The 12796-nt window shown below is 40.1% G+C and overlaps 1 non-coding gene and 1 pseudogene across 1 annotated transcript; both read left to right on the forward strand.

The window, feature by feature from the left end:
* The window catches only part of LOC119282790, a 1532-nt pseudogene extending 530 nt beyond the window's left edge, over nt 1-1002 (forward strand).
* A 4676-nt stretch (nt 1003-5678) lies between these two features.
* On the forward strand, nt 5679-5759 carry TRNAL-CAG. Its single transcript has one exon. It is a non-coding gene; the product is annotated as a tRNA-Leu (tRNA).
* Nucleotides 5760-12796: the final 7037 nt, after the last annotated feature.

Consider the following 12796-nt stretch of genomic DNA (forward strand, 5'->3'; position numbering starts at 1 on the left):
AATCCCTCCTTCGCTGCCGCGCCGTCTGCCCCGCCGTGCGCCGCGCCACCTCCGCTCGTGACTTCCTTCTTGCCCACCACGCCCGCCAGCCCAGCCTTCCCTTCCTCTACGTCGACACTGACGACCAATCGTCCATAGACATCCTCACCTGCAACCACCGGATAGCCGACAGGCTCCAGTCCATCGCTCGACTCGATGATGCTATCGACTTCTCTCTAGTGGCCTGCTGTGACGGCCTCCTCGTCTTAAGCACCTCTAAAAAAAGTGGCTTATCCATCTACAACCCGGCCACTCGTCAATATGCTCCCCTCCACCAGCTTGATGGCTTTAGGTTCTTGGGGATGTACCCGCGCCCTACCGGGGGAGTACCGACTATTGCTCTGCCCAGAGGACGATGATCAAAGTGGCTCCTACGTCTTCATATTAGGCTCTGCCCAGCCGCCGAGGCACGTAGACTGCCCAAGTGACAAGGAACTGATGAACTCCCCCGGATCTATCCTTATCAGAGATAGCTTGCATTGGCACGCAGACAACCTAATAATGGTATTTGACACCACTGCTGAGTTGTTCCGGCATATGCGCTCTCCGATTGTTCCGCCAAATGACCATGCTGACCTGTTTGAGATGGATGACATGCTTGGCGTGTTCAGTCTTAATGACGAAGAGACCATTGTTGATATATGGGTGATGCAGGACTATGAAGGTCAAGTCTGGGCCTCCAAACGCTGGGTTGAATTGCCGATTGCAAAGCTCATGGTGCAACTAGAAAACTTTGGCGATTGTTGGAATGTGGAGGCTGCATATTGGGATGGTGATGTGCTCGTGCTGGCCAAATTTGACAATGACTCGCTACTTCAGATTGACATGGATGGCAAGTTGGTTGCTAGTCTCCATCGCAGATTCCTCTGGCATACTGGACTTCGGCTCAAGCAATCTCTAGTTTCACACACCTTCTTTCCGGCACTAGAGGGTTATGTTGTCAATGCTTCACCTTTCATCTGACTGGATGGTTATGTTCTGAATACTCCCTCCGTCCGGAAATACTCATCATATAAATGGATAAAAAGAGATGTATCTAAAACTAAAATACATCTAGATACATCCCCTTTTATCCATTTTGATGACAAGTATTTCCGGACGGAGGGAGTATTATTTAGCTTTTCATGAGGGATGTTGAGTGTGGTGGTGCTTCTTAACGGCCTAGATCTCCCTATCGACGTGGGCTGTAGTAGTATGTATTAACTCGATCCTCTATGAACCCAATAGTTTTCTTTGCTGATGTATAAAAAGTTATGATCAAGAAGCTCTTGCTGATGTGTGGTTGTGTTATATTTCTATTAATATCATTTTGGGCTGAAGTGATTGCTGTGAATGTTGATGCTAAAATTACAAGTCATTTGGATCAGCGTCTGTGTTTTCTTGAACTGAAAAATGGACTTTGCTTTTTTCCCTCTTTTTATAGTGGTCTCCTTTATATTTAATTGTTAGCAATCTAGCTGCCTCTTGGTCTCTGTTTATTGAACCGAATAATTGACATGTCTTTTTATTGATGGCTTCATTTTTAGAGTTTACCCAGTTGTCTATAAATACTAAATATTAGAAAATGTAGAGTTGATTCCTGTTTTTATGTTTTGTTTTGGTTGATGGCAAAGGCAGATTATCCTCCTTGTTGACTAGCAGCACTAGATAAATTGAATGATTGCATTATAGTCAACTTTCATGTCAATGTTCATCAGTTCATGATTCCATTGCATCTGGTCAGGTATTGAAACATAGTGCTATAATTCTGCCTTCGTGTTGCATCATTTAGAATTACATATATAACTTCACTTTAACTGCTAACCACTTTAAGGAATTGTTGCTTCATGTGATCTTTGATCTGAACATATGCATGAGAAATGAAACTTGTGCTGATGAGCAGAAGATGAAGAATTAGGCCCACCATGAGTCGGCTAGTTCCATTTTGATGTATGCAAGTTATGATCAATGAGCTCTGAATGTTTCATGGTCGCATGAAATTTGTACATGTGTGAATATCCTTTCGGGATGAAGTGGCTATCATGCATGTTGATGCTAGAATTATTTAGTCGTTTTGGTTAGCATTTGAAATAGTTGCCTGCCTCATGTCTCTGTTTTTCTTTGAACAGAACAATTAATTGCCTTGGTTTTTTTATTGATGTCTTTTTGTTTCTTATAAGAGATCATCCAATGGTTTTCTTAATCTAAATTGTTAGACAATATACATCAGTTTCCTGTTTCCATGTATTGTTCTAGCCCACGATTAAATATGGCAGATTATCCTCTCAATTTGTTCAGTAGCAAGTTGATCCTGATTGTTAGAGGAGCTTTGTGCACTGCTCGTTAGATTGAACGGGAATGGCCGCCGCCTTACAGTCAGCTTGTCAGTGAAATGTTCTGTTGCAATTCGTTCTTCATGTGCCCATTGCATCTGGTTAGGCATTTGAATAATTCTGTTATAATTTCCATTGTTGGTCACAACACATATGATGTGCCATTCCTGCAGGGTAATTCCTTAGCTGTTCACATCGATTCAGTACTTCCTAGGAGGCGTTCACTCTGTTTTCTTGAGTAAGCATGTACCTAGCAAAAGAAGTACCTATCATCCAAAAACTGGTGTGGTGTGCTTAGGAACTGTATTTTTTGTCCTTGAAATCGCTTCATGGCCATACCCTCTTCAGCATTCTTTGATATGAAGAAGATTGGCTTTAGCATTTTGAACTGTATGTTATTTTTTCTTCCGTACCTACCTGGTTTATGTTTTTAGTATAATTGTTCAATTTTGTTGTGCTTTTATTTTGCTGACTCTTATTTGAAGCTCTTGATCTTGTTAGTTGTAAGCATGGTTCTTCTAGATTAGTAGTGTAGGAAAATAAAGAATTCAAACCATGGATCTTGTTAGTTGCTAGCCAGCGCTCGTCTGATCTGGATGGTAGTGTTGTCTGCCGATGGTGTGCAATAATTTTCGGTACTGCATTAGCAGTTCCCTCTGCTGGGATATGGTACTGACATGCTGAATATGGTGTTTCATTCCAGTAACGGAATATGGGCCTGTAGGTTCATGGGCTCTAAAAAATGAATCCAACTAGTCCGTGTACATGATCGTGCTAATTTTGTACAGATCATGTTGTGACGAGCTGATGCCGAAAATATCCAAAGAAAAGGTCATGAGAAGAGATGAAATGCATGCTGATCCTGTGGTATAGGAAGAAAAATGCATTCAGTAGCGTTTCCATTCTGTTGTGGTGCGATGAAATGCATGTTGAGCATCTCATTGTGGTGCGATGGAGTACCGTTGATCCAATTCCTTAGGTCATGTGGGTCATTGTCATCCCAAATGCAGGCTGTGGCATCGATACCTAGTGACCCTAATGTGTGCTCATTCCCAGTACCCCACAATCCTTTTTGAGGTAGCTATCTTTGATGTGAGATTAGTGGCGGAATCATTGAGAAACGTGTATTTGTGCTCCCACCATATATAGCCCGTGATGTTCTGCTGGCCATGAAGTCAGGATTGGCAAAGGGTCGGCATGGTGGCATGTGCTTGCTTGCTTGGTTAGTAGTTATAAATGGGTCATGTGGGTCTCTGCAATAGTTTACTGGGACCAATAATCCGGACGACCTTCGAGGGTTTGAAAGCTCGTCGTCCTCAAGGCACCAACCTTTCTTATCATTTAGATGAATATAATTAACATCAACACTAACATCGACGGGGCTGACGTAGTATGGACAGGTTCTTACTTCAAGGGCATATTTGATTTAAAGATTTTGAAATAAATTTGGAGAGGATCCGAATGTTTTTTTTCTACGTGAGTCCTTTGATTAGTAGGAATACTCATTAAGTATTGTGCCATACCATTTAATAATGAGTTGTTTATTTACTCAAACTCGTTGATCTGCCCATTCTCTGGGATCTGCCCATTCCAGATAGCATTGGAACCTCAAATTTTAACCCTTTCTCCCTATTTTGTTGATGACACGTCGGTCCTTCGTTTTGGGCATAGTCCAGCGGCTCCAGCACGAATCAGTTCTGCCCCAATCAAGACTCTGGCCTCAATAGGATACTGTCCAAAATATTTGGTGAGTGGCTTCTTGGAGTGATGTGCTCGTGCTAGTCAAATTTGGTGAGTGGTTACTTCAGGTTGACGGGGATGGCATGTTGGTTGCCAGTTTCCATCGTAGAGGGCTCGGTCCTACTCAAAACTGGTCAATGAAACTCTTGTTCAGCATACCTTCTTTCCGACACTAGAGGGTGATCTTGTCAACGCTTCGCCTTTCATCTGGCCAGAAGATTATGTTGTGAACACTTAGCCTTTCATCTCAGGGATGTTGAGTGTGGTGGTGCTTCTTATGGGCCTAGCACTCTGTATGCACATAGCTGCAGTGTGTATTAAGCAGATCCACTATGAGCCCGCTACCTTCTTTGTTGATGTATTAAAATTTATGATCAAGAAGCTCTAACTATTACATGGTGGTGTTATATTTTGTTGAATATCCTTTTGGGTTGAAGTGACTACCGTGAGTGTTTGGGCTGGAGTACTTGCCGTGAGTGTTGATGCAAAATTACAATTCATTTGGTTAGTGTTTGAAATGTTGCCAGTTGTTCTGACTTGTGTCTCTGTTTCATGATCTAAAGAATGAACTCCCTCTTCCCTCCTCCTATATAGTGGTCTTCTCAGTACTCGATAGTTACCGGCATAGCTGCCTCTTGTCTGTTTATTGAACTGAAGAACTGACTTGTTCTTCTATTGATGCCTTCCTATGTAGAGTTTATCTGGTGGTCATCTTAATACTGAAACTTGAATATACACGTGTATCTTGTTTCTGTTTTTTTTTGGCTCTAGCCGATTATGCGCTTGCTGACTGGCATGTTGCACCTCATATTAAGAAGAGCTTGTTACACCACTCCTGTTGAATTAAGTGATTAAATTATACGGAGTAGTCAGCTTTTCAGAAATGCTCTGCTGCAATTCATTCTTTCTTCATGAATGAATTACATCATTATGAATGTTGTGCTGCAATTCATTCTTCATGAATCAGTTGCATCATTTGGAATATTTTGTTATAATTCCAGGTTCCTGTTGCATCGTTTGTGTGTGAGGGAGTTCATATATTGCTGCAGCCGTGCCCAACTGGTTGCCTGATTCCTACGCCTGTAAGGAACTGGTAATTTCACCTCCCTTTGGTGAAACAGAGCATGATGCTACCGATTTCTTTCTTGTGCTTTTCTATGAGCAAGCATGCTGATGCTCAAAATAAGTATTGTTAAGAGCATGCATGTTTACGCTCAAGAAAAGAAGGAACGACAAAACACTTAAAAATCTCGGGTTGGCGTGTTGCGCAATAAGACGCCCACCATGCATGCTACTGTATGATGTACCCTGGAGTTTGGGAAGAGTTGAGAGGGATTCAGAAATTCAGGGCCTGACTGGTTGTTAATCCTGTGCAGAGGAGATGAGAAGCAAACTCCTGCTGATGTTGTGGGCGCTTGAGGAATGGTGTCATTGTTGCTTGAGTGAAGCTTTCAGTGATGAGCCTCCGACACTAATCAACAGCCTTGGCTTAGTTTTTTCATTTCTAGTAGTGGGACGTTCGCCAAGTGTGATGCAGACACTTGTTAAAAATTATTTATTGAATAGAATATCTTATTGTTAAAAATTGTTGGGATGGCCGAGTGGTCTAAGGCGGCACATTCAGGGTGTGTTCCGAAAGGGCGTGGGTTCAAAATCCCACTCTCAACAAATTAATTTTTCTTTTTCTCTAATATATAAAAAATGTTCTCCTCTTTTGATTTTTTTCTCCAGCCGTAAGTAAATCCGAAATTGTTTCTTATGTTGGGCCAGAGACATTCAGTTGCAGGCGCAGCTTCCCAAGGCCTCCATTATTATTTTCTTTCGGCCCAATAGGAACAGCTCTGTGTCTTTTCTGTCAATCAGGCGCCTCTATGTCTTGCTTGTATGAGACATAGAGAAGTCTCACTGAAGGCCAGAGCGAATTGGCTGGTCCAGGCGCGCGGAGGCCACACCCTTGTCTTTTTTTCCACGTTTTTTTGGGTTTTTTTTGGTTTATATTTTTCTTTATACTTCCAAATATTTTAAATAAATACTCCCTCTGTTCCAACATAAGTGTCTCAACTTTAGCGTAACTAATTTTAGGGCGGAAAGAGTAACATCAGAAAAAGCACTTTACATCAAACATTGAAAAAAATGTTGACCAAACCTTTGAAAAATATTAAATGCGTATAGAGATTTTTTTTCATGTATACGAAAAATGTATACAAAAATATAATTGGTGTGGAAAAAAGTTTATCATGTATTTAAAAATTGTATATCAAGCATTTAAAAAAACAAATATTTTAAAAATATTAATCAAGCATTTGGAAAATGCTAAATGTGTATAGAAAATTGTTGACTATGTTTTAAAAACATGTAAGTCTTGTATTTGAAAAATGTTAGTCAAGAATTTGGAAAATGTTAAATGTGTATGGAAAAAATGTTGACCATGTATGGAAAAAATGTTAATTTTGTACCTGAATTTTTTTAATAAAGCATTTAAAAAATATTAAATGTCCGTAGATAAAATATTTGGCCATGTATTAAAATATATTAAACTTGTATTTGAAAGATGTTAAATATGTTTTAGAATTATGTATTAGATATATACCAACAGTTTACAATGTGTATGGAATAAAAGTAGACATAAAAAATCAAGTTTTAAAAACATGTTAATCATGCATTTGCAAAATGTTAATCATCTTCAAAAAATATGTTTTTTGATGTATAAGAAAAGTGTTGAATGTATACTAAAATAGTTAACACGTGTTGATTAAAAAAAGACCAACGAAAATCGACATAAAAACAAAGAAAAAGAAGTAAACCAATGAAAAAAAAGCATAATAATGAAAAACAAAAGAAACCAATGAAGAAGAATGAACCCGAGAGAACAAAAAAACAGAGAAAAGCAAACAAAACCGATTAAAAGCAAGAAAAAATATCAATCAAAATAGAAAGAAACAATTAAAAACAAAGAATAACAAAAAACCAGTGAAAACGAAGATAGAAACGAAGTAAACTAATGGAAACTGAGAAAGAAACAAAGAAAATCAATGAGAACGAAAAAAAACCATGAATAAATTGAAGAAACCGGATAAGAATACAAAGGAAAAAGGAAAAAAACCAAAGAAAACAGAAAAGAAGGAAAAAAAACTGAAAGAGAAAAAAAAACAGATTCAAATAGTGATTGCTCGTGAGCAGCCGTCAAGTGCAGCGAGCGAGGAAAAAAAGACAAATGGGCTGGCCCAAGTCTATGCAAGATGAACAGTTCCTTCAGCGAGAGAAGCTGTGGTGTAGCTATAAGGGAGACATAGCTCCCGTACTGTCAATCTTTCTTAGAAAATATTTCATACAAAAAGATTTTTAGAAAATAAAGGAGACGTTGCTTTCAGAGAACCTTTTTCGCAGTCCACATGTTGTTAAGAATGGTGAATGATGATGCTGCTTCTTGTTTGTTGTGTGTTGCTGGTTGCGTCGCCTTTCTTTATTTTTATTTTTATGCTTGTGTGCAACCTTAATGGCTTGACTAAGTCTTCATAATGTATCATTGCAGAGGTGAGATATTATTGCTATCATCTTGATATTATTATATTGCCCTTTGTCGAAAACAAAACAAGGACTTGCACTTGAGTTTCTCGTACTGCTTTGAGAAAACTCGTTCATGTATTGTGTTTGGAAGGAACATAAAATGGCAAAAGGAAAAGAGAAACTTGGATATTTCTTGATAATATAGCTTTTTTTCAATCGTCTTGATAATATAGCTAAGTACACTCATTTAGCTATGGATAAAACGAATTAGAACACCCAGAGTGTTGCTACAGATAAATTTTGACTAGAACCAAACACAAAGCTAAGGCCCAGCTTCGGTCTCTAAAACATTTTTTTATTTGATTTTTATGGAATATATTCATTCGTAATGTCATGTTGTAAGTAATCCAGAATTGTTTCTTATGTTGAGCCGGAGTGATTCAGTTTGAGGCCCAGCTTCCCAAGGGCCCCATTATTATTTGCTTTCAGCCCAATAGGAAAAGCCCTGTGTCTTTTCCTTGCCTTTTTCTTTCTGTCAATCTTTCTTAGAAAATGAAGGAGATGTTGCTTTCGGAGAACCTTTCTCATAGTTCACATATTGTCGAGAATGATGAATGATATAATGTTGTTATTTGTTTGTTGCATGTTGTTGGTTGCGTCACTTTTCTTTATTTTTATTTTTATGGTTGTGTGCATACTTAATTGCAAGTCCAAGTCTTCATAATGTATCATTGCGGAGTCTGGGTATTATTCGTGTCATCTTTATAATATTATATTGCCCTTTGTTGGAAAAAAATAAAGACTTGCACTTGAGTTTTTGGTACTGCTTTGAGAAAATTCCTTCATGTATTCTGGTTGGAAGGAAAATAAAATCGCAAATGGAAGAGAGAAACTTGGAGATTTATTGATAATATAGCTAAGTACCATCGTGTTGTTCTAGATAAAATAAATTAGAACTCCCAAAGTGCTGCGACGGATAAATTTTGACTAGACCCAAACACAATGTTAAGGCGCGACAACATCAGGGCTACACCAAACAGATGCAAGATAGCGAGAGTAGCATGAAATGTATACATTTACATTCTCAAGCTTGTTATTGAATAAAGATAATAAAACAAGCTTGTAGTAGAACGTCCATTGATGTGCCTAGAGTTGAAGAACCTCGGGTAGATGGGTAACACATCCGAGATTCCCATGGTGAGCGATACTACTGGTTACTTGACCCTCGTGCCTTGTTGAGCGATACGGTCACCATTGTGTCCTTGGCAAGCATGTCCTGCAAGTTTCCCTCCAGGGTCCAATGTTGCTCCCCAGTCCTCGTGAACTCATCCATCATGTCTCCAAAATGATGCACAATTTTTGCCCCAGACATGGCTCTCATCTCGAACACAAGCATGCATGCTTGCATGCGGAGAGCATCACCCATATCCGTTGTAGGGCCATGTACCCACATCTCCATGATCGAAAAGAAGTCCTATTCTTGGATGATCTCTATCAGCTCCTCTCTGCAAGCCAAGCATATGGTCCACACTCTTATGCTTTTGATCTGTTCACTTCAAGGACGAGTCTGAGTCCATCATAACTAAAGCCTGGAAGATGATGCCCAGAACATCAATGAGAAGAATGGAAGATGATGCCAAAAAGCACATCTTTCTTTAGTAAAATGAGATCTTGAGACACACTTATGGTTGTACCTCAACTTGTGCTTATTTGAAGTTGCGGTATGCCATTTTGTGAGAAACTGAGACTGAGAGATGATTTTGTGCTATTGCTATGTCATTTTGTCAGGACCAGGAATTGTTTACGTATATGCTTATTGAAGTTATGTCATTTTGTGAGAATTTGAGAGCTTACGGTATTTCTAACCGATCCCCAATAACCACTACCCCGGTTTTACTCCTCTAACCGACACCTAGCCAATCCCCAATCGGCCTTATAGGAGTAAAAATTATCCTCAACCGCCGGTTCTCCCTATATTTACTCCACCGCTCGACGGCTGAGTAAAAAAACCGAACTCTCTCTTCCCCTCCTATGCCTCTCCTCCCCCCATCATCGGCGCCTCCCCCACCATTCCCCGTTGCCCCGTCCCCCTAATGGTCGGACGAGGTGGGCGGAGGTCCCCACCGCCGATCTGCATTGCAGATCCATGCCGCCATGCCTGCGGTGCATCCTCGAGCCACCGCCGCATGCCCGATCTGCTAGCCCATGCCCGGTTGACTGACTTCCCAGACCTCCCTCCACTGCGGGTGCCGCAGAGGACATACATCGACATCCGGCAGTGCACGTGAGGGGATATGGGTGGCGGAGATCACCGATCGGGAGACCCACACGAGGAAGTGGGTCGGGTCTTCCACACGGCAGAGCTCGCTAGAATACAACTGATGGCAAGTCCAGTTCCACTTCTCTGCCGCGAGGCTCAACTTCCCGTTGGGGACAGCGTCTGTCCATCTCATCCTGATGGCACTAGGTGTGGTGAGTGCGGCGATGGCTTGAGAGGACCGAGAGGCAAGGGAGCGCCTCGAGGCGGAGGCTGCCGATGAGGCGTACATGGAAGATCTCCGCCGCCAGTACTCCGAGCTCGTGGAGGCTGAGTGGGCGATATTCGCTGACAATGGCAGGGAGGTAGTCGTCATCTCCGACAGCGAGGTGCAAGGCGGCAAGGAAGGCAACAAGGAGGGTGGCGAGGAGGAGCAGGACTGCGACGTCGAGGAGTGGCATCGCATCTTCCCTAGTTGCGATGAGGACGACATTGGCCCGGACCCATGTCTCACCGGCGGTGCCCTATCGAGGAAAGATTGACTCGACCTCCACTATGGCTGATGAGTACACTAGTGCAGAACCGGTCTTTAGTGCCGGTTCGTGACGGCCTTTAGTGCCGGTTGGCGAACCGGCACTAAAGAGTGGGGACTAAAGGCCCCCCCTTTAGTACCGGTTCGTCAGGAACCGGCGCTAAAGTGCCACCACGTGGCATGAGCCTGTCCCGTTTGCGTGGAGGGCATTAGTACCGGTTGGTAACACCAACCGGTACTAAATGTTTGGGTGTGTTTTTTTTAATTTTCTTTAATTTTGTGTTTTCAATTTAATTTAGTGATTGTTTTACATTATAATTAGTTGTTAAATCATTAGGCGAAAGTGCCGCGGATTAGTTTTGACTGGATGCATTATAAGATATCTCTACTAGCTAGCTAGCTAGAGTATATGCCATATCCATATTATACTTGATCAACTATAATATATACGGATATGGCATATACTTGATCACTTAGGTAGGATCCATCCAGCTGAAACTAATCTGCGGTTTCTTTCATTAAATGATATAATAATTAACTAGCTATCTAATCACCACCAGCACTACTAGCTTAAAGAAGAAACATTCACTTGTACCAGAAGTAAAAATAATATCGATCGAGTTCAACATGATTGTCATGATATTATAAGCGTTCATATATAACACCACAAAAGCAAATCACTTAAGTTCAGAACGAAGAACACGGACATGAAAGGACAAGTACTAATTAAGAGCAGCATGAAGAACTAGCTAAATCACTCCTACTAGCTACTCTCTCTCTCTGGTAAAATAGCATACAACATGTATAGCTCTCCTGATTGATCATACTGAAGCATGCCGATGAACCTGTCTCCTAATCGTGGGGTGCGCTTCTCATTGCTGCCCCCTAGTACTTCTCTGCGATCATTAACAATTTTCCTCCAATCTTTCACTATTAAGCATTCATCGCTTCTAGAAATCCTGAATGCATTCATGTGCAATGCAGGATATCTTGGCCGTAAGCTAACAATTGACATCTGACATTTAGTCTCGATCCCCTGAGGCACAACTGTCATCGGGAGTCCCTGTTGAAGAACATTGTATAGTACTTAATTAATATACTTAGCAATGAAAGTTTAGCAAAAAATTATGTATGCAAAATATGCACTGAGGACAAATAGTAAATATCTTACCATCATTCCTAAATAGATGTGACCGTAGTTCAATACCATCACTATTGGTCGCACGTTTTGAGTACTAACATTTCTAAGTGCAGGAGGAAAATTTGTCTTCACAGTATGAAGATCCTCAAGCCATGAAACATAATGACTTATCTCCTCGCAGTTTAGTTCAGCTCCGGGACAGTAGTAGGTCCTGTCTACCAAGCGCCGGACATGTTTGGTTGAATGGAGATAAGCTGTAATAGAAATTAGTTGTCAGTTATTTTTGAATAAGCAATATCAAAGACAAAAATATAGTTGAGAAGAACTCACATAATGGTAGAATTGGAGGCGTCTGCACATCGACCCATATGTCTCTATTACCTTCAATATCATCTTCCGGACGAACATTAAAGGTGATAACCATACCAGGCTCAAATGCATAAGCCTTGCATAGTGCTTGCCAAGTTTTGCATTTAAAATAGGTGTACGTGTGTGCATTGTATACTTTGACGTTGAAAGTATAACCATCATGCTCAGTTTTTAGGTAAGCTCTCTTTACCTCCATAGTTTCCATATCTTTGAAACCTATCTTATCCAAGACAAAAATTCTTGCATGGCACGGGATGCGCTAGTAGAATAGTGAAAATTAAAAATTATAAGTCAGGCAAATGAAGCATATATAAGCCATGCTTAATTACGAAAACAGACTTGTCATTGTGACTTACTGTATCGAATTCGAAAGTCTCATCCAGCTTGATGCTGAATCGCCTACCATCAACAAGGAAATTTCTGTCGCATTGGCCGCGCTGGTCTTCATAGTATTCGCACATAATGAAATTTTTTCCGTCGTCAGACGACATTTCCTATGTTCATATTAGGCGAAATATTAAACACTTACTAATTCAATTAATTCAACTACTTCTATTAATTCAACTAAGCATTTACAAAAAATAAACTAGTTATATTAATTGAACTAGTTCAACTAAGCATTTACTAAAAATAAACTAGTTCTATATATTAATTCAACTAGTTCAACTAAACATTTACTAAAAATAAACTAGTTATATTAATTCAATTAGTTCAACTAAGCATTTACTAAAAATAAACTAGTTTTATATAATAATTCAACTAGTTCAACTAAACATTTACTAAAAATAAACGAGTTATATATATTAATTAAACTAGTTCAACTAAGCATTTACTAAAAATAAACTAGTTATATTAATTCAACTAGTTCAACTAAGCATTTAATTACTAAAAATAAACTA

The sequence above is a fragment of the Triticum dicoccoides genome, chromosome 3B, assembly GCF_002162155.2.
Source record: "Triticum dicoccoides isolate Atlit2015 ecotype Zavitan chromosome 3B, WEW_v2.0, whole genome shotgun sequence".
Classification (NCBI taxonomy): Eukaryota; Viridiplantae; Streptophyta; class Magnoliopsida; order Poales; family Poaceae; genus Triticum; species Triticum dicoccoides.